Source organism: Dasypus novemcinctus, chromosome 2 (assembly GCF_030445035.2).
Source record: "Dasypus novemcinctus isolate mDasNov1 chromosome 2, mDasNov1.1.hap2, whole genome shotgun sequence".
Lineage (NCBI taxonomy): Eukaryota > Metazoa > Chordata > Mammalia > Cingulata > Dasypodidae > Dasypus > Dasypus novemcinctus.
The window spans coordinates 43,302,495-43,325,606 of record NC_080674.1 but is presented as its reverse complement, the minus strand read 5'-3'; the positions used below and the strand labels follow the sequence as shown (position 1 = coordinate 43,325,606).

Here is a 23,112-nt window from a genome sequence, read left to right as displayed (position 1 = left end):
CTCCAGCAATAAATATTAAAATAGAGTATATTCTGAAATGTTTTATTGTGGGTGTTCTTAAGGTTGGGTACCAAAAGAGGTGACAACATACTTTTTCCTTCCCCTTATAATTGGATATCTAGTTAAAAGTCCATTCAATTAGGTGGAGTAAACTGGGGGAAAGAACTGCGTGGGGAGAATAGTTGACTTATCTTTTGTAATATGGTTCCTTCTGAGTAATTCTTCACTGAAATTCTCATTTTTCTCTCAGCATCTGTCAAAGAGGATGCCCACAAGCACATTTTCTATAGATGAATTAGGAGACCCTTGGGTATATATTTTCAATACCTGATAAATTTATCTTGTTTGGAAATGGTATAGTTTGTTTGCAAAGGCATTAGTTTCTCAATTAGAGCTGTGTAATGACTAATTTTGCACTCTTTTCTCAATTAGCTCATAGCTATCAAAGCAAACGGTGGCCCTTTATACTGATGCAATTAGGAGTTTTATTGACCGCCTTTTGGAAGTCAATGTAGGAGGAAGTAGTGTTCATGTGTTCAGTGCGAGTTGTTTCCTTAACTGTTTTAGTTGGCCAGTCACAATTACAACCATAAATACAAGAAGTAGGTATTTGATTTAAGTGTTCAGGTATGAGGGTGGCCTAACTGTCTGGTGGCAAATTGCAGTGCTCCATTTAGAAAGGCATGATTTCTAGACAACAGGCTAAGGCTTGAAAGTGCTTTTTCAAAAGGCAACTTCACAGGAGGCCAGAGGGGGTCATTCAGGAATTAGCTTCAGTTTGGATACACAGAGGGACATAAGAGACTCTTAGACCTGTCTCTTGAAATATATGGACTGCTGTGCTTGGATCCAAGAGTTTTAGTATGAGATAACCAGGAGTTAGAATTTAAAGGTCTCCAAGTTGTAGAATATTTCATTGTTTTATTTTTTATTTTTATAACGATGATTGAAACTGTATTATTCTCAATGATTAAATCAATTACAATCACGAATAAAATTTAAAAAGAAATGACACACTTTGAAATGTGACCAACCAAACTGCAAATGTTGTTTTACAATGACACCAGTATTTTTGAAAGAAATTATTTTTCTCTCAGCTGGTTTTCATTAAATCCTTTGATGCCACCACCAGTGGCCAAACAAGGCTCTGGTATTATCTCATCCAAGATGGTTTATAACATTCCATTCTCTTCTTTTCTGATAGGGTCTCTCTTGTTTCAGCTGAGTTTCTTCACAGAAAGAGACTGATGATGAAAACGGAGCCCCTCTTGGGGACCATCTTCCTGTTCCTTATTGGTTTTGGCATTCTTGGGAATTCTCTCCTGGTCCTACCCATCTTGATTTTCTTCACTGGCTAGAGACTCAGTCCTATACATGTCATCATTGCTCAACCAGCTTTAGGAAATTTCATGCTTTTTCTCTTCAGGGGAATCCCTTTAGTAATTCTTAATTGGGGGAAGAAATATTTCCTGAATGACATAGGATGTAAAATTGTCTTTTATCTTCAAAAAGTTGGACGTGGAATGTCCATCTGCAGCACCTGCCTCCTGAGTGGTTGCCAAGCCAGCATTGTCGGCTCCCTCTCTGCCAAGTGGGCACATCTCAAGCAGAATGCCCTCAAGTACAGCATCATCTGCTCTTTCCTTTGCTGGGTACTCAACGCATTCATATATGTGGGGATTTTTTTATTTGTTTTCTTTTTTGTCTTTATTTTTTTAATGTCACATCCAAAAAATATTTCAAAAGGCACTTAACCTGCCAGCCAAGACTCTCAAGAGATGTTAAGTTGGACACTACAGGACACTCTTCTTCAGAGGACTCCCACTCTTCCCTGTAACTCTCATTTCGGTAATTAACATTTTCTTCTTCCTCATTTTCTGATTCTGTTAGGGGATCAAGGGAGGGATTTCTGGGACATAGAATAGAATAGAATAGAATAGAATAGAATAGAATAGAATAGAATAGAATAGAATAGAATAGAATAGAATAGAATAGAATAGAATAGAAAGAATAGAATAGAAAGAATAGAATAGAATAGAATAGAATAGAATAGAATAGAATAGAATAGAATAGAATAGAATAGAATAGAATAGAATAGAATAGAATAGAATAGAATAGAATAGAATGACCCAGAAAAAGGTAACTGTCTAAACCAGTCAAATATTAACCAATACTGGCAAATAGAAGTGAGGGATTAAAATTTTTTTCAATGAGATTAATTTTTCTGTCTTTCAGTCCATTACACACACAGACAGTATACTTCTGGTCTATAACACTGTGAAGTTCTTCAAGATTATGTTGTATATTTTTCATTTGCAAAGAGGACATCTCAGTTCTCAGGTTCAGCTCAGTGTATAAAATTACCAGTGTAAAAGGCCCAGTGGCACAGGTCCTTCAAATCCTGGCTACCCAAGAAAGGTCCCCATCTAGACAACGCTGATATCAACTGGTAGTGATATTTTTATTGACAGTGATGTTATATCTACGTAGTAATGAAAAGAAGCTTGGTGGTCCACTTTATTGTCCACTGGTGCACCAACTTTTGTACAAGAGGATGGCAGGCAAGTTGTCAAGAGCATCTAGTGGGCAAAGTTCCAATGTTTTCCACAGGTGGTTCAAATGCTCTCAGAAACTAGTGACTTACTTGCTAGACTATCTGGAAAGGTAGCCTTAACCTCTAGCCAAGCTGCACGACCCAAGAGGACTACTGCTGACAACCTCATATCCTGCCTGTCACAGGGCCACTCTGCTCACCCTCCGTGCTCACCCTACTTTCACCAGAGCCATTGTCACCTGGTTTTTTGAAAGGCCACTGCCCACCAAGAAAATGGCTTGGTAGACACCACACACATCTGTGGCTTGAATTTTGATTCTCTCAACAGTTTCTCATAGCAGAATTTTTTTATTTTAAATAAAATCTAATTTATTAATTCTTTTTTTTTCATGGGTCTTGCTCATCACAAAACCCAAGGTCACATAGATTTTCTTCTATGTTTTATTAGGAATTGTATAATATTGTGTTTTAACTTAGACCTATGATCTATTTTGAGTTAATTTTTGTGAAAGTATAAAGATTATATCTAGATTCCTTTCTTTTACATGTGATATCCAATTTGTTCCTTTGACAAAAATTGGTTGACTGTATTTGTGTGGGTCTGTTTCTTGGCTTTTAATTCTATTCCATTAATTTATGTGTCTAATCTTTTGTTAATGTTATACTGTATTGACAACTTTTGCTGTATAGTAATTGTTGAAGTTAGATTGCATCAATCCCTCAATTCTGTTCTTCTTCAGAATTGTGTTGGCTATCTTTTCCCTTTCCATAAAAACTTTATAATCTGTTTGTTGGTATCCACAATAACTTACTGGATTTTGATTGATTTCTTAACAGTATTGAGTCTTGAAATTCATGAACCTGAAATATCTCTTATTTATTTAAATTGTCTTTGATTTCTTTTATCCAAGCTTTATAGTTTTCAATATTGCATACATTTTATTAGATAAAAGCCAATTCTTTTTGCTTTGTTTTGGTGCTATTATAAATGATATTATGCTTTTAATTTCAAATTCCAATTGTTCTTTGCTGGCATATTGCAAAGAATTGATTTTTGTATATTAACCTTAAATCCTGGAACTTGTTATAGTATTACTTGTTAGCTATAAGACTTCTTTTGTCAATTTTATGGAATTTTCACATAGACATTCATGTCAATTGTGAATAGACGGTTTTATTTCTTCCTTCTTAATCTATATATCTTTCTTTTCCCTTTTGTTTTGTTTTATTGCAGTAGCTAGAACATCTAGTACAATGTTGAAAAGCAATGGTGAGAAGGAACATCTTGTTCCAATTTTAGGGGAGAAGCTAGCAGTTTCTTACCATTAAGTATGCTGTTAGCTATAGGTTTTTTGTGGGTCTGTTTTATCAAGTTGAGGAAATCCCTCTTTATCCCTAGTTTTCACAGAATCTTCATTATGAATGGGCTTTGGGTTTTATTAAATGCTTTTTATACATCAATTGATACAATCGTGTGATTTTTTTACTGTTTATCTTGTCAATGTGGTAGATTACATTAACTGATTTTTGAATGTTAAACAAGGCTTCCGTATTGGGAATAAATTCCATATTATTTTGGTGTATATATAATTTTAATAAATGTTGGATTAAATTTACTAACATTGTGTTGATGATTTTTGCACCTATCTTCTGAAGAGATATGAATCTTCAGTTTTCTTTACTTGTAAGACTTAATCTGGTTTTAGTATTAGAGAAATTCTGGCCTCATGGAATGAGTTGGGAAATGTTCTTTCTGCTTCTATTTTTGGAAGAGATTATATAAAATTGGTATTATTTCTTCTTTAAATGTTTGGTAGACTTCACCAGTGAAACCATTTGGGCCTGGCACTTTCTGATTTGGAAAGCTATTTATTATTGTTTCAATATATTTAATGGAATAGGTTTATTTAGATTATCTGTTTCTCCCTGTATTTGTTTTGATAGTTTATGTCCCTCAAGAAGTTGGCTTATTTCATCTAAGTTAACAAGTTCTAAAATTTGTGGGCATATCATTGTTTTTATTATTGATGTTACCCTTTTGATGACCTTGGATCAGTAGTGATTACCTCTCATTCAATTCTAATTTTGGTAATGTGACTTCTTTTTCCTTGGTTAGCCTAGTTAAAGTTTTGTCAATTTTTATTTATTTTTTCAAAGAACTAGTTTTTGGCTTAATTGATTTTTCTCTATTGTTTTCTTGTTTTCAATATCACTGATGTCTGCTCTAATTTTTCTTGTTTCTTTTCTTCTGCTTGTTTCAGGTTTAAATTGTTTTTTTTTTTTTTATCTTTCATCCTAAGGTAAAAGCTTAGATTACTGATCTTAGATATTTCTTCTTGTTTAGTACATGCATTTAAATCTGTAATTTTCCTTCCAAGCACTGCTTTCACTGCATTCTGCAAATTTTGATGTCTTATTTTCATTTTCAGTTCATTTAAAAGTATAAAATTGTATCTAGATTTATTTTTCTCGAGACTCCTTTTTTGACCCTTGTGTTATTTAAAAGTGTCTTGTTTAATATTCAAATATTTTCAAAATTTCCAACTCTTGCTGATTTCTAAATTAGTTCCTTTGTGGTCTGAAGGCACACTTGGTATGATTTATATTCTTTTACATTTTTAAATGTGTGTTTCATGGCTCAGGGTATGGTTTACATTGGTAAATATTCCTTGTAAGCTTGTGAAGAAAGTGTATTCTGCTTTTGTTGGATGAAATATTCTGTAAATGTCAATTGAATCTAGTTGATTAATGGTGCTATGGAAGTCAACTGTATCCTTACTGATTTTCTGCCTACTTGATCTATCAATTACTGAAAGAAGAGTGTTAAAGTGTCCAGCTTTAATGATGAATTTGTCTGTTTCTCCTTACAGTCTTATCAGGTTTTGTCTCATATAGTTTGATGTTCTGTTATTAGGTGCATACATGTTAAAACTTATTATGTCTTCTTGGAGAACTGACACAGTTATTGTTATATAATGTCCTTGTTTATCCCTGATAATTTTCCTTCTTTGGAAGTCTGCTTTATCTGAAATTCATATAACCACTCAAACTTTCTTTTAATTACTGTTGATATGGTATGTATTTCCCCATCTCTTTACTTTTAACCAATCTGTATCTTTATATTTAAAGTAGGTTTCTTGTAGACAACATATACCTGGGTCTCTCTCTCTCTCTCTTCTTTATCCAATCTGGCAATTTAGGATTTTAAACGATGTTGTTAGACTATTCATATTTAAATTGATTGTTAATATAATTGATTCAATATCTACCATATTTGTAGCTGTTTTCTATTTGTTGCATTTGATCTTTGTTTCTTTTAACTTCCCCATTTTTTTCTGCCTTCTCTGGTTTCAGTTGAGTATTTTATTTGAACCAATTTCTTCTCATAGCAAATCAATTATACTTCTTCAAAAAATATGTTTCAATGGTTGTCCTAGAGTTTGCAATAGTCATTTACAACTAATCTAAATCCACTCTTAAATAACACTATACTGTTTCACAGGTCATGCAGATACCATATAACAGAGTATTCTTAATTCCTTCCTGCCAGTCTTATAACATTGCTGTCATTCATTTCACTTATCTAATACAGTCTTCTTATTACTTTGAACAAAGAGTGATTTATTAAGTGTCTTATCCAGTACATTGTTTACTGTTATTACTCAAACAATTATCTATTAGATCAATTAAGAAAAAGAAAAAGAAAGGGTTATATTTTACCTTTATTCTTTCTCTGATACTCTTTCTTTGTTTACATAGATCTGAATTTCTGACTTATATCATGTCCTATTCCTCAAAAGACTTCTTTAAAAAGTTCTTGCACTATTAAGCATCTTCTTCAAATATAGTGATGGTCTAAACACTAGGAGAAGGAAATTCCAAGGTAACTATGGTCATTTACTTGACAGTACCCTCTAGTGGAAGCAAAAATACCTGCGGAAGCAAGAATTCACCATCTACATTGACTCACCCTGTGTCTGATAAAGAAATAACAGGTGTAGGTAACACTTGAAAAATCCTTTAGTCTGAGTCTCTCCAAAACTTTCCCAATGGCCTAGATTTCCTTCAGTAATAAACAATGAAAAAAATGGAGGGTGATGATAGGATTATCAGGTAGCTAATATCAACTAAAAGTATCTGGAAATTTATTCATAATTGTTCTCTTCTATATTGTTCTTATTGAATTAGGGTAATATGTTTAAAACAGTTTCATAAAATGTGTTGTGGAGTTGTTCCTCTTTTTCCACTCTCAGAAATAATTTGTATAATATATGGATTATTTCCTTATTAAAGTTTTCCAAAAACACTCCCTAATATAATCTATTGGGTATTTTTTAAAATACTTTTTAAAAAATATGTTTTTTAAGATACTTAGATTACATAAATGTTACATAAAAACTGTAGGGTGTTCCCATATGTCCCACTCCCTAGCCCTCCCACCCACACATTCCCACATTAACAACATCCTTCATTAGTGTTGTACAGTTTTTGCAATTGATGAACACATATTGGAGCATTTCCACTAAGTGTGGATTACAGTTTACATTGTAGTTTAAACTCTCTCCCTCACAATTTTGTACATTATGACAAATTATATAATGATCTGTATCTATCATTGCAATGTCATTCAGAGCAATTCCAATGTCCCAAAAATGCCCCTATATTACACATATTTTTTCCTCTCCCTCCCCTCAGAAACTTCAGAGGCCACCACCTCCACGTCGATGATAAAAGTTTTCCATTGCTAGAAAAAACAGTAAGTCTATAGTTGAATAATAGTAAGTCTATACTAGTCCATAGTTCATTTCCCAATCCTGAGAATTCTGTGATGGTGATGCCCACTCCGCCTCTAATTGAGAAGGCGCTTAGATCCCATGGGGCAGATGAATGGAACTATTTCGCTTGCAGTTGTAGACTCTCTGTTCCTTGGGATGGTCATTGTCCATCATGATCTCCTTGTTATTTGTCCTGGAGGAATCCATTGAACTAGATAGTAGGTGTTGCAACTCTGTTGAGATTCATGGCCTGACTGGCACATGGAAAGCCCAAAGATTTAAGTTTCTTGGACATAAACTTATCAACTCTAGTATTAACTATAGGTTCAAATAGAAGGGGCAGAAGAGCCATGTGTAGGGAAACAATGACTGAGTCTAACTCTGTCACATTGTGGAGCATAAATTCCAAAATTGGCCCACTAGTAGGGCACCAAACTCCTGAGCTATCAGTCCTGCCTATAATGTCTGGATGTCTCCCCAAGACATCAGAAGCCCCATTATTTGAACCAACATTTGCTGTGGCAGTCAATGGGTTCCTGCTGGAACTTGCATAAATGTTACCTCTTGGACGACCTCCCGACTCACTCTGAAGTCTCTTAGCCATAAAACAAATCATTTGTCTTTACCCTTTCCCTATTTTGATCAAGGTCTTTTTCCAGTTGCATTGCTGGTTGGTGCTTGATAGTAATCCCTCAGTGCCAGGGAGACTCATTCCCAGGAGTCATGTCCCAAGGTGAGGGGGAGGTAATGTATTTATATGCTGAGTTTGGCTTAGATGATTGGGGTCACATTTGAGCAACAAGAAGGCTCTCAAGAGGTAACTTTTTGGCAACCTATTGTATACTAGGCTGAGTATATATAGGTTAACCTATATACTAGGTTAAGTTTCAGTTTCAAAAAAAAGGTTCATAAATACAGTTATTAATATCAAGCCCATCAATGGTCCATCTTCCTTCATTAGTCACTACCCTTGTACTTGGGGGATTCTTTGCTGTCCCATTAGAAAAAGTGGCAGAACTCCCCAGGATGGGAACTGGAAACTCTTATCAGTTATTGTGTGGATCTCTACCCATTGTGACAATGCCCCATGAACAATTTATTTCATTCATATGCTTTATAATGATGCCCCAGGTGAATGTCCCCCCATTTTTCCCATCACTGACACCCTGCACCAATAATCCCCCCCTGCCACAATTGTAACCCTTCTATAATCTAAAACTTCTCCAAAAGTGAAGCCAATAACATATCTAAACAAAATTAATAAGAAAAGGAAATAATTATAGTTTAAAAATGACAAATAAAATACAAAAATTAAAAAGAATTTGAAATAATAAAAATATAAAAAAATAAAATTTAAAAATTTTGGCATTATGTCTCTCATAACTGTAAGATCTGTTGTCTTGTATGTGCAGTAACATTTTCTTCCATTTATTCCCCAAGTGTCTTATTTTTTTATTTTGTCTTCAAAGATGCTTTAGGTTACAGAAAAGTCATGTACAGAACATAGGGGATTTCCATATACCCAGCATCCTGCCCTGTTTCCCCTTACCCCTATTAATAACATTTTACATGTGGATGGTATGTGTTACAATTGCTGTACAAATATTGAAGCATTGCTACTAACCTTGGACAATGGTTTACATTATGGTTTACATTTGGGAGCATACTTTTATAAATTGATGAAATGTGACATGGCCTGTATCTGTCATTGCAAGATGATGTAGAATAATCCCAAAGCCTCCAAAATGCTCCATGTTCTATCTATTCTATTTATCTCTCCACTTCCCCTTAGAACCCTTGGCAACCACCAAGCATCACTCCTTGAATAACAAGATCCATAGCTACTTGCAACAACATTGAGGGCTTGCATAATGGTCTGTCCTTCCCTATTGGGCACTGCCTATACTCTTGAGAGACTTCTGCCCCTCTACTTGAGAGCACAGTAGGACTCCCTAGTATGGGAATCCATTAACTTCCCATTCATTGCATGGATCTCCACCCACTGATACAATGCACTATGACAGGATGAGCACATACTCCCTAGAAGCCAGCCCCAGGTGCACCCTGTCATGTATGCCCCTCACATCCAACACCCTCATCAGTAACCCTCTCCTGTTGTATTAGCCAAAAAAAAAATTATTCCCAAGGTTGTAGTTTTAACTACATACCCACAAATACCCAGAATACATCTTTTTCCTTCCCCTGACTCTCTCTCCAGTTCCATGGACAGTGCAAATCCCCCTCCTCACAAGCCAGCAACTAACCAACCCAATTGCATCACTGTATCACTGTCATGTCCATCGACTGCACAAGTACACCCTTCCACCTTATTACAGATTTGCCCTATGGGCATTGACTCAACCCTCTACTCCATTTCTGTCTACTGTAAAACTGTCTGTTAGTCTGCTCAATTTGCTTAATTCATATCAGTGAGGTCACATAATATTTGTCCTTCAGTGCCTGGCTTGATTCACTCAACATAAGGTCTTCAGGGTTCCTCCAGGTTATCCCATGTATTAATACTGCATTCCTTCTTACAGTTGAGTAATATTCCATCAAATGTATATACCAGAGTTTGTATATCCAGTTATCTATTGATAACATTTGGGTTGTATCCAACTTTTGGGAATAGTGAATTATGCCGTTATGAACATCAATGTGCATATATCTGTTCATGTCCCTGCTTTCAATTCTTCTGTGTATATACCCTGTAGTGGGATTGCTGGATCATATGAAGTTCTACAGTTAGCTACCTGAGGAACCATCAGACTGTCCTCCACAATGATTGCACCATTCTGCATTAACACTAGCAATGGATAAGGGTTCTCATTCTTCCACATCCTCTCCAACACTTGTAGTCCTCTGTATTTCTAATAGCCACCAGTCTAATGGGGGTAAGATGATATCGCATTGTAGTTTTGATTTGCATTTCCCTATTAGGTAGTGATGTTGAGCATCTTTTTATGTGTTTTTTAGCCATTTGTATCTCTTCTTGTGAGAAGTGCTTATACAAATCACTTGCCCATTTTTAAAATGGGTTGTCTTTTTATTTTCAAGGTGCAGAATTTCTTTATATATGGTGGATATATGGCTGTTATCTGATATATGGTTACCAAATATTTTCCCCCATTGAGTAGGCTGCCTTTTCACTTTCTTGGCAAACTCCTTTGAGGTGTAAAAGTTTTTAATCTTGAGGCAGTCCCTTTTATCCATTTCTTCTTTTGTTGCTCATGATTTAGAAAACCATTTCTTAATACAAGATCTTGTACATGCTTCCCTGCACTATCTTCAAAGATCTTTATGGTTTTGGCTCTTATATTTAGACCTTTGAACCACTTTGAGTAAATTTTTGTATAAAGTGTGAGGTGGTGTTCCTCTGTTAATCTTTTGAATATGGATATCCAGTCCTCCAAGTACCATTTGTTGAAGAAGCCATTCTCTCCCAGTCAAATGGGCTTGGTGGCCTTGTTGAATATCAGTTGACTGTATAAGCAAGGATCTATATCAGAAATCTCAATTTGGTTCCATTGGTCAGTATAACTATCATTGTGCCATTACCATGCACTTTTGACAACTATAGCTTTGTAGTATGTTTTAAAGTCAGGTAATGTGATTCTTCTGATTTTGATTTTCTTTTTCAATATTTCTTTGGCTATTTGAGGGCCCTTGCTCTTACAAATAAATTTCATAGAGAGCTTTTCCAGTTCAGTAAAAAATGCTGTGGTAATTTTTATTGGGATTGTGTTAAATTGGTAAATCAGTTTGGGTAGGATAGACATTTTAATGAAGTTTTAGTCTTCCTATCCATGAACAGGGAATAGTCTTCTATTTATTTAGGCCTTCTTTGATTTCCTTTAGTAGTGCTGTGTAGTGTTCTGCATACAAGTAATTTATATCTTTAGTTAAATTTATTCCTAAGTATTGATTCTTTTAGTTGCTATTGTAAATGAGATTTTTTTCTTGATTTCCTCTTCAGATTGCTCATTTTTGGTGAACAAAAATGCCACTGATTTTTGCACATTGATCTTAGAACCTGCAACTTTACTGAACTCATTTACAAGCTCTGGAAGCTTAGTTGTAGATTTCTCAGGGCTTTCTATGTATAGAATCATATCATCTGCAAATAGTGAAATGTTTACTTATTCCTTCCCAATTTGGATTCCTTTTATATCTTTTTCTTGCCTAAGTGCCCAAGCAAGTACTTCTAACACAATGTTAAATAAGAGTGGTGACAGTGGGCCTCCTTGTCTTGTTCCAGAGGGAAAGCATTTAGAATTTCACCATTGAATTTGATGTTAGCTGTGGTTTTTTTATATATCCTTTATCATGTTGAGGAAGTTTCCTTTTATTCCTACCTTTTGAAGTGTTTTTATCAGGAAATGGTGCTGTGTTTTTTTCAAATGCTTTATCTGCATCTAAAGAGATGATCATGTGATTTTTTTCTTTCAATCACTTAATGTGGTATATTACTCTGATTGATCTTATGTTGAACCATCCTTGCATACAAGGGATGAAAACTACTTGGATATGTTGTATAATTCATTTGATGTGTTGTTGAATATTATTAGCAAGCATTTTCTTGAGGATTTTATTATATTAGTTTCATTAGGGAGATAGGTCTATTGTTTTCCTTTCTTGGTATTAGGGTGATAATGGCATCATAGAATGAGTTAGGTAATGTTTCCTCCACTTCTATTTTCTGGAAGAGTTTAAGCAGGATTGGTGTTAGTTCTTTCCAAAATGTGTAGTAGAATTCACCCTTGAAGTCATCTGGACCTGTGCTCTTCATAGTTTGGAGGTTTTTTGATGACTAAAGCAATCTTGTTGCTTATAATACAGATCAATCACAAAAGAAGAAATTCATCAATTTCTTCTTTTGTCAGTGTAGCCTGATTTTGTGCTTCTAGGAGCTTGTCTATTCCCTCCAAATTTTTCATCTCTTTGGCATACAGTTTTTCAAAGTATCTTCTTATGATACTCTTTATTTCTGTGGGGTCAGTGGTGATAATCCCTTCCTCATTTTTTTATTTCATACATTTGCATCTTCTCTTTTTTTTCCCCTTATTAGTCTAGCTAAGGGTTTGTCAATTTTATTAATCTTCTCAAAGAACTGGCTTTTGGTTTGGTTTTTTTTTTTAGTGCTTTCTTATTTCAACTTCACTTAGCTCTGTTCTAATCTTTATTATTTCTTTCTTTCTCCTTCCTTTGGGATTAGTTTGTTGTTCTTTTTCTAATTCCTCTATGTGTGCAGTTAGGTCTTTGATTTTAGTTCTTTCTTCTTTTCACAGTAGGCATTTAAGGCTATGAATTTGCTTCTCAGTACAGCCTTTGCTGCATCACATATGTTTTGATACTTTGTATTGTCATTTTCATTCATTTGCAATTTCCTCCTTGACCCACTTTTTGTCTAAGAGTGTGCTATTTAGCATCCATATCTTTGTGCCTAATCTGCTTCTCTTCCCCTTACTGCTTTCCAGCTTCATTCCATTGTACTCAGAGAAATTATTTTCTATAATTTCAAACTTTCTGGATTCATTGAGAGTTGTTCTGTGGCCTAGCATGTGGTCTAGAGAAAGATCCATGTGCACGCAAGAAGAATGTATACCCCACTGTATTTGGGTGTAACGTTATTTATATATCTCTTAGGTCCAGATCCTCTAATGTATTATTCAAGGTCTTTGTTTCTATATAGATTGTCTGTAATGTATTCTTTCTAATGGTGATAATGGTGTATTAAAGTCTGCCAAAATAATTGTAGAGCCATCTATTTCTCCACTTAGTTTTTCCAATGTTTGCATCATGCATTTTGAGGTACCCTGGTTAGGTGTATAAATGTTTATGATTGTTCTTTTATCTTGATAGATTATCCCTTTTATTAATATATAGTGGCCTTCTTTGTCACTAACAATAATTTTGCATTTAGAGTCTATTTTGTCTGATATTAGCATAGCTATTCCTGCCCTTTTTTGTCTTTTGTTTGCATGTAAAATTGTTTTCCAACCATTCACTTTCAGCTTCCTTGCCTTACGGAGTCTAAGTTGAGTTTTTTTGCAGACAGCATGTAGATGGGCCATATTTCCTTATCCACTCTGTCAGTCTGTGTTTCTTGATTGGAGAGTTTATTCCATTAACATTCAATGTTATTACTGTCAAGGAATTACTTACATTATCCATATTATCTTTAGGCTTATGTGTTCCAATAAGTTGTTTTTATTTCTCTTTTTATCATTTTTACTATTCTTACACTCTCCTCCAACTCTTTCTCTCCTGGTTTTTTTCCTTTCAACCTGCAGAACCTGAAGGGCAGGTTTCCTATTGACAAACTCTCTTTTTTTTTTTAAGATTTATTTTTTATTTATTTCTTTCCCCTCCCCACCCCCAAGTTGTCTGTTCTCTGCGTCCATTTGCTGCATGTTCTTCTTTTTGTCTGCTTCCGTTGTTGTCAGTGGCATGGGACTCTGTGTTTCTTTTTGTTGTGTAATCTTGTTGTGTCAGCTCTCTGTGTGTGCAGCACCATTCCTGGGCAGGCTGCACTTTCTTTCACACTGGGCGGCTCTCCTTATGGGGCGCATTCCTTGCACGTGGGGCTCCTCTACGTGGGGGACACCCCTGCATGGCATGACACTCCTTGTGCACATCAGCACTGTGCATGGGCCAGCTCCACATGGGTCAAGGAAGCCCAGGATTTGAACCATGGACCTCCCATGTGGTAGATGGATGCCCTATCCACTGGGCCAAGTCTGCTTCCCAACAAACTCTCTTAATTTATGTTTATCTGTGAATACTTTGAACTCTCCCTCCTTTGTCAATGCCAGTTTTGCTGGATAGATAATTATTGGTGGACAATTTTTTTTTTCATTTAGCATCTATGTCATACCACTGCTTTCTTGCCTCTACGGTTTCAGATGAAAGATTAACACTTAATCTTATAGAACTTCCCTTGTATGTGATGGATCTCTTTTCATTTGCTGCTTTCAGTATTCACTTTTTTTTCCCTCGAGCATTGGACAATTTGACAAGCATATGTCTTGGGGTAGGCCTGTTAAGATTTACACTCTTTGGAGTGTGCTGTGCCTCCTGGACAGTAAGTACATTCTTGTCCCTTAATAGAGTTGGGGCATTTTCTGCCACTATTTCCTCCAAAATCCCTTCTGCCCCCTATCCCTTCTGCCCCCTTTCCCTTCTCTTTTCCTTCTGGGATACCTATAACATATGTTTGCACATTTTGTGTTGTCATTCAAATCCCTAAGTAAGTCCCTGATGGATTTTTTCTGTCTTTTTACCTGCCTGCTCTACTATCTCTCTGATTTCAGATGTACTGTTCTACATCAGAAATTCTTTCCTCTGCCTGTTCAAATCTGCTGTTAAGTACTTCCAGTGTATTTTTTATTTCTTGCATTGTGCCATTCATCACTATAATGTCCATTATCTTTTTATGTATTGTGGGAGGAAGGGCGCCCGGCTTGCCACAGTAGCAAACGGTGCGGCAAGAAGTGATACCGCCTCTGCCCACTGGGCCTAGATAAAGTGACCACGCCTGACTAGGCCTTTGCTGCTAACGGCTGGCCAGTGCTGCCCTCCCCCTTTTTATCTCCCGCCTAGCCCAACATCCGGCCAGCTCTCACTCCCCCTTTCCCCTCCCCTATTCCAAACCTCTCAGCCAGCCCTCTGCCTAGCAACCGCTTACAATCACCTATCAGGAAGCAGTACCCGCCCGCACCTATCAAATCCCTCCACGCAGTCCCTAACCCTATAAAGCTGTGTCCCCTTCCGCAATAAACCAGACTTGCGCACAGACCTGGTCTCCGCGGCTTTCTTCCTCCCCTTGCCGTGCGTCCTCCACTCCTGAGAGCCCCTCTGATGCTGTCTGCCGTAGCATCAGACGCCACTGCGGTCTAGTCTGACCCCTCCAAACCCCCCCGTCAGCATCGGGGTGCAAGCCGCCCCAGCCGCAATGTATGCTTGCAATTTCTTTGGTATGTTCTCCCAGTGTCTTCTTAATATCCTTAATCTCTTTCTTCACTTCATTAAGTTGATTCATGAAATTTGTTTGGAAATCTCTTATTAGTTGTTCCATGTTTTAGATCTCCTTCTGTTTTTCAGTTTGTTCATTAGACTGGTCCATGTCTTCCTGCTTCTTAGTATGGCTTGTAATTTTTGTTGGTATCTAGGCATCTGTTTGTCTTGATGGGTTTATTCAGTTTGTTTACTTCTCTTTCTACTCTAGTGTTTTATTTTGTTGTTGTTTTTGTGTATGTGGTAAGGTTTCACTTTGACACTTTGTTCCTCTTATTCTATTTCCTTGTTTTTGTCTATGTTCCCTTGGGGGGAAAAAATAATTAAGATCGGAGAAAAGTGTAGAGATAAAAAGAGAAAAAGAATAATAGTAATTTTCAAAAAGGTAGAAGAGGAGCCATACAAGACCTAGGAAAATAAATAAATAACACTTTTTTTAAAATCACAAGAATTTCAAAGGAATAAGAATTAAAAAGTGGAATAGAAAAAAATGAAATGAGAAACAAAATAGAGAAAAATATATAGAATAAATTAAAAGGCCAGAATGATGAGAAGATTGGAAATGAAAAAAGAAAACAGGAAAGAAAAACAAACAAAAAAATTAAAAAAGAAAAGAGAGAAAGTTTTTAAAAAATGGAGACCAAAAAATAAGAGAGAGAGAGAGAGAGATGGAATGAAAGAGAAACAACAAAAACAGAAGATAGAAAAATAGAGAAAAAAAATAATGTAGGTAGGACAAATCAGCAAAAGAAAAAAGGGGGGGGCACAAAGAAAGGGGGAAACACAACAAACAAGAACCAAAACAGCAGCAACTAAAAAAAAAAAAGAAACTAAAGAAAAACAGCCCTGCCTCGTAGGTGCCTAAGGAGCTTCTCAGGCTGTCAGTGTTCATCAATCACTCTGCATCCTACCTTCTGCAGATAATGTACTGGGTTTTAGCAAGTAAAATAAAGCAACCTTTTAAAAAAAATAAGAGATCCAAGAAAACCTAAAATCAAAAGAATGTCTTTGTTCCCTGTCATAAGTTATCAGCTGGATGTCTGATTCACGATTATTACAGTCCTCATTTCTGTAACTGGCTGGATGCCTGATAACCCAGTGGATCATTTCTCCACTTCTCTGAGGAGAACAGGAATTGAACCAGGGGCCTCATATATGCAAGATGGGAGTTCCTCCATTGAGCTAAATTGTCTCCTTCAGTTGATTATGCTTCAGAAAGCTATCTATCCCCTTTACCCAGGTATTTTAGGCAACAGTTTGCCAGAGTCCTGCTGAATAGGCACCTGTCCTACATTCTCTCTAATCTAGTTCCTTTCTTTCCCCAGGGTGAATGGGCATGACAGCCTGCCTGAGAAGATACCCTCCCTCCCCTGTTGAGTCAGGGTCCCTTCTGAGATTCAAAGGAGGCTTAGCTGGCCAAACTCACCATAAAGAAACCACTTTCTACACTTTGATGGACCCCTCCTCTTCCCAGCGAATGCTCCCTTCCAGTCCATTGGCAGCAGTGAGCCAGGGCCTCCACCAAGGCTGCCCTGAGGATGGAGTACATGTGCACTTTCCAACCACAGAGGTGAGCAACTCAGGATTTTCCTTTGTCTTCCTTAACTTTCCAGAGCCCTCCTAGATGATTCAGAGCACCTTCCTGTTCTACATCTATTCAAAGCAGCTCCTTTAGATAGGTCCCTGCCTTCTCTCTGCTTTTTTTGTGAAAGGGTCAGACTCTGCCTACTGACCTTAGAGCTATTTTCCTGGACATCCCTATTGGGTATTGAAAGAATTTTTTTTTTTTGACTAGTGCTTCAAATTGTTTGCAGCTATTGGTTTTCCATTTGCCTGGCATATCTTTTTCTATTCCTCAGTGTTTTACCTTTCATTGTAGTTTTGTTTTTTCACCTCAGATGCATAAAGCTGTATTTAAAATACAATGATATTTTCTATTTTTAATAAGTGTATTAGGCAAGGTTCTTTTGGGAAACAGAATCAACAGGAGATATTTGTAAATAGTATGAGATTTATAAGTTTCTCTCCCATGAGCACAAGTCCAGGTTCTGCAGGGAGGCTGCAAACCAGGGGATCTGATGAGTGTTCAGTGAAGGTCCTTGGTGAGTATCTGGACCCATTGGCAGTCCAAAATGAGCTGGGAAATTCTCCTTCAATGCTGAAATCATTTCCCCTTTTAAGGCATTCAACTGACTGAGATTTCCGGGATAATGGGAACTAAGTGGGTAGGCAGAGTCTGATTGGATAATGCCATCACTCATTGCTGATGGCATTCTCCCTCATTGATGTAGATGTAATCAGCAATCTATTCAGTAAACTAACTGATGACTGAAGCCCATGTCCTTGTATTACAATTACCACAGTGCTTGCTTGACCAAACACTGGTCACAAAAACCTGGCTGACTTGACACATTAGAATAACCATCACACTCCACCCCTTGTCAACTTGGCAACTATACACATTACCTAAAACCGTACTTAGTCTCTAAGTAAAAACAATAACAGACATGCATATATATATTTCTGCCTAACAATGTTCAACTCTCCTGTGTACAACCAGAAATGTGTTAATTCCTTACAGAATAGAATGCAAGTTCTTGGGTAATATTCACTCTTAAGCTTGACACCCTTAAATATTATGACATGAAACTAATACAACTTATCATACAATAAGGGAAAAGTTGGAGAAGATAACAAAGCAACTAGTTTTGTGTACATGTACGATCAAACTCATAATGAAACAAGGAATAAAGTTTCATGACAGTCCTCATTTCTGTAACTGGCCACGTGGTCGAAGTTCATATCTATCATTACCTTCTTTCATTATACGTTCCATGTTCCTGTTACCCTCATCAAGCACTTCAGCTGGTCATGGTTCTTTGCCTGGTGGGGTGACCCAAACTTTCATTCCTGAAGATTCTGGGCCATTGTTAGTCCCATTTGGATTTGGTTGTTGCAATTTTCTACTGACTGTAATAACAGGGAATGTCAGTAATAGGAGATGCCCTAGAGGATCTCTTATATTCCAGAAAGCAAACTCTTCTTTATCCTCATTATGTAGATGCAGTTCTCTTTTCCCTTGATAGTCAAGTTCAGTCACCCCAGCCAGTAATCTCTTTCTTTGCCTGTTGATTCATAGGTAAGAGGAGCTCAAAGTGTATAGGTATCAGTCTTATTTTTCAGTTCAATGGAATCATTGTGTTCTTTGGTGGCCATACTCCTTCTTTTGGAACTAAGACCTGTAGGTCAACAGAGCTTATGGTTACAGGGACAGGAAGAAAAAATTTTCCTAGTTAGTCACAAGAGGTAATAGTGAGTGGTGCCACTTCCATTTCCACCTCTTGAATCCTGGACCCATGAATCCTGGTTATGGGAAAAACAGCACCATAGAGTGGATGCTGATTTAGAGCATACAGAGCCTCCTGGAGAACATTGCCTCGGTCTTACAAGATATTGCCACCTAGTTGGTGCTGTAATTGAATCTTCAAAAGACCATTTCACCATTCTATCAATCCAGCTGCTTCAGGGTGGTGGGAACATGGTGAGACCAGTGAATTTCAGGGGCATGTCCCCATTCCCATACATCATTTGCTGTGAAATGGGTTCCTTGATCGGAAGCAATGCTGTGTGGAAGACCATGGCAATGGATAAGACATTCGGTAAGTCCACAGATGGTAATTTGGAAGAAGCATTGCATGCAGGAAATGCAAATCCATATCCAGAATATGTGTCTATTCCAGTTAAAACAAATTGCTGCCCCTTCCATGGTGTGTCCAATGTAGTCAACCAGGTAGCAGGATGGTCACCTTGGGGAATGGTACCATATCAGAGGCTGAGTGTGGGTCTCTGCTGCTGGCAGATTGGCCACTCAGCAATGGCTGTAACCAAGTCAGCCTTGGTAAAGGGAATTCCATGTTGCTGAGCCCATGCATAACCTCCATCCCTACCTCCATGACCACTTTACTAATGGGCCCATTGGGCAATGAAAGGAGTGTCTAGGGAAAGAGGCTGAGCATTAGCCACAGAGAGAGTCATCTTATCCACTTGATTATTAAAATCTTCCTCTGCTGAAGTCACCCTCTGGTGAGCATTCACACAGGACACAAATATTTTCATGTTTTTTGCCCACTCAGAAAGGTCTATCCATATAGCTCTTCCCCAGGCCTCTATGTCACCAATTTCCCAGTCATGTTCCTTCCTAGGTCCCTGACCATCCAGCCAAAACATTGGCAAAAGCCTATGAATCAATGAATAAATGCATCTCTGGTCATTTCTTATTCCAATCAAAATGAACAACCAGGTGCACTGCTCAAAGTTCTGCCCATTAGGAGGAGGATTTGCCCTCACCACTATCCTTCAGGAATGCTCCAGAAAATGGCTATAGTGCTGCTGTTATCCACTTTCAGGTGGTATCTGCATAACCATCTGTAAACCAGGCCCAAGTTTTCTCTTCCTCAATCATTTAACTGATTGTAAGTGACTCCCCAAGAGACCAAAGCTGGAAAAGATAAGGTAACATGGCAGGAGTGATGACCACGGGCATTTGGGCTACTTTCTCATGTAACTTACTCGTGCCTTCAGGACCTACTTGAACCCTATCTTGTATATACCACTTCCACTTTAATATGAAGTGCTGCTGTGCACACCCAGCTTTATGGTTTGGTGTATCAGATGATACCCAGTTCATGATAGGCAACTCAGGTCTCATGGTAACTTAATGGACCATGGTTAAGCATTCAGTTTCTACTAAGACCCAGTAGCAGGCCAAAAACGGTTTCTCAAAAGGAGAGTAGTTATCTGCAGCGGATTTCAGGGCTTTGCTCCAAAATGCTAAGGGTCTGTGTTGTGATTATCCTATAGAGGCCTGCCAAAATCTCCAGACAGCATCTCTATTTGCACTGAAACTACCAACATCATTGGATCTGTTGGATCATATGGCCCATATGGTAGTGCAGCTTGCACAGCAGCCTGGACTTGTTGCAGAGCCTCCTTTTGTTCTGTTCCCCAATCAAAACTAGTAGCTTTTCTGGTCACTCAGTAAATGAGCTGGAGTAACACACCAAAATGAGAAATGTGTTGTCTCCAGTATCTGAAGAGACCAGCTAAGCATTTTGCCTCTTTTTGGTTATAGGAGGGGCCATATGCAACAGCTTATACTCCACTTTAGAAGAGATATTTCAACATGCCCCAACCACTGAACACCTAGAAATTTCACATAGGGAAGGCCCCTGTATTTCTATTGAACTTATCTCCCATCTTCTCTCAGACAAATTGTTTACCAATAAGTCTAGAGTCTTTGCTAATTCTTGCTCACTAGGGCCTATCAACACGATATCAATATAATGGACCAGTGTGATGTCTTGTGGGAGGGGGAGATGATCAAGGTCCCTGCAGACGATTATGATACGGGGCTGGAGAGTTGATATACCCCTGAGTCAGGACAGTGAAGGTATATTGCTGGCTTGCAAGCTGAAAACAAACTGTTTCTGGTAGTCTTTCTAATGGAAATTGAGAAAAAAATCATTTGCCAAATCAACAACTGCATACAAGTTACCAGGGGATGTGTTGATTTGCTCAAGCTCTCATACCACATCTGGCACAGAAGCTGCAATTGGAGTCACCACCTGGTTAAGTTTACGATAATCTACTGTCATTCTCCAAGATGTTTTCTGTACAGGCCAAATAGGAGAGTTGAATGAGGACGTGGTGGGAATCACCACTCCTGCATCCTTCAAATCCTTGATCGCTGCAATCCCTCCAGAAATCCAGTATTGTTTTTGATTTACTCTTTTGCTAAGGAGGAGTAGTTCTAGTGGCTTCCACTTGGCCTTTCCAACCATAATAGCCCTCACACCACAAGTCAGGGATCCAATGTGGGGATTTTACCAGTTACTGAGTATGTATATCCCAATTATGCATTCTGGACCTAAGGAAATAACCACAGAATGGGTCCAGGGACCCACTGGACCCACTGTGAGATGGACCTAGGCTAAAACTCCATCAATCACCTGACTTCCATAAACCCTTATTCTGACTCATGCACCACAGTGATGTTTTGGGTCTCCTGTAATTAATGTCACTTCTGAGCCAGTGTCTAATAATCCCCAAAATGTCTGATTATTTCCTTTGTCTAAATGTAGTTACTCTGGTAAAAAGCCAAAAAGGTGGGAGGAAGATTAACAGTATAAATTTTTGGCAGCCTAACAGAATCCTTCCCCGAGTGGACCTGGCCTTCTCCTCAGTCAAGGGGCCTTGGGACTGTAAACAGTCTCAAGTCTAGGAATTGGTTAAGGGGTTTTGATTCTCTGTGTCTGTAGTTTGAGAGAGGATTTTGTTCACTTGACCCAGAATTCTTCTTCTTATACAGATCCAGAAGACATTTAGTAGACTGCACATCTATTTCACATCTAGGTACCGCATGATCTATTAGCCAATGCCGTAACTCTATGTGACTCAGACTATTTTGAATGCTGCTTGGAATCTGCCTTTCATTGCAGTAATCACGCCCACCTTATTTTTGGTGATTAACCGCTGATACTTGACCTTTACCAGCCCCAGATTCAATCATCCCCATAATATTTAAGGATTCTAATTCCATTACAGCCCTCCTACAGTAATATCTGGACTATGGAGAAGAGCAACCACAGAACTCTTCAGGGAAGATGGGGTTAGGTCTTACAAATTTATTCCTCACAGACATGGTTAAAGGTGTGACCTCTGGACATTCCTGGGGTGGGTGGGCAGATCTCAAATGCTGAATCCATTTTAGCATTCCAGTCTCTCTAAGCCTTTGAATTCCCTCTTCTACTGTATACTGGGGCAAATCTGGCATCTCAACCTCAGACATGCTAGGCCATCTTTTGGATCATGTTTCAGTCAGCCACCCAAACAAACTGTAGAGGCCTTTTTTGCTTAGTGGGCCCATGTCAATAAATTCAGCATGACCCCACATTATATTCCTTTCATCATTATCCCATACCCTTCATATCCATTCCCACACGTATTTCCCTGATTTCTGCCTATGTAAGTTGGAAAGCTCATGCAGTTCTTTCAGAGTATAGTGTACTTCTTCATGTGTCACACTTTGTATTTCACCTTTGGAAGCTTGTTGTAATTTTAGTCTAGTAATAGGTCCCAAAGAAAAAAGGGGTGGTGGAGGTGGGTAAGGAGAAGGATTTGAAATTTCTTGTAGGATACTGACATCTAGGCATTCCTTTGCACTTTCTTCTGGTGAGACGGATTAATCTCTTCAGACAGGAGTTAGAATGCAAATTCCTGAGGGCAGGATGGAGGTTGGGCAGTGCATGCTGGAGGCAGGCTGGTACCTGCCTTAGGGTTGGGAAGAGGTCCAAACTCCCTGGGGCAGACCAGAGGCTGGGCAGTTCAGGCTTCAGTTTGGCTAGTACCCAACTAAGGACAGGAGGGACATGCAGGCTCCCTGGGTCAGGCTGGAGGCCAATGCAGGTTTATCTGATAAAGTCTCAGAATTTAGGGTTCCAATGTCCCCACCAATATTATCATCATCATGTATGTCTCCCTCCAAATCCTCTGGATTTCACTCATTTCCAATTAATGCCTTCACTTTAACCACAGATACGCTGTAGGGTTGAGATTTTAGTTTCCTTTGTAACGTTACTCATACAATGAAAGCCTGAGTTTGGTTCTCAGATAGGTCAAGCCTGTGGCTGCAGGAGACAAGATTTTCTTTCAGAGCACACATAGAAACTTACACGTCAATCACGGGGAATTAAAGTTTCAAAATTGAAA

General features: G+C 38.0%; 1 pseudogene; it reads right to left on the bottom strand.

Annotated features, from left to right (window-relative positions):
- Nucleotides 1–442: 442 nt before the first annotated feature.
- LOC131275039 (DDB1- and CUL4-associated factor 16-like) lies at nucleotides 443–21,185 on the bottom strand (annotated as a pseudogene).
- Between the last annotated feature and the right edge of the window lie 1,927 nt (nucleotides 21,186–23,112).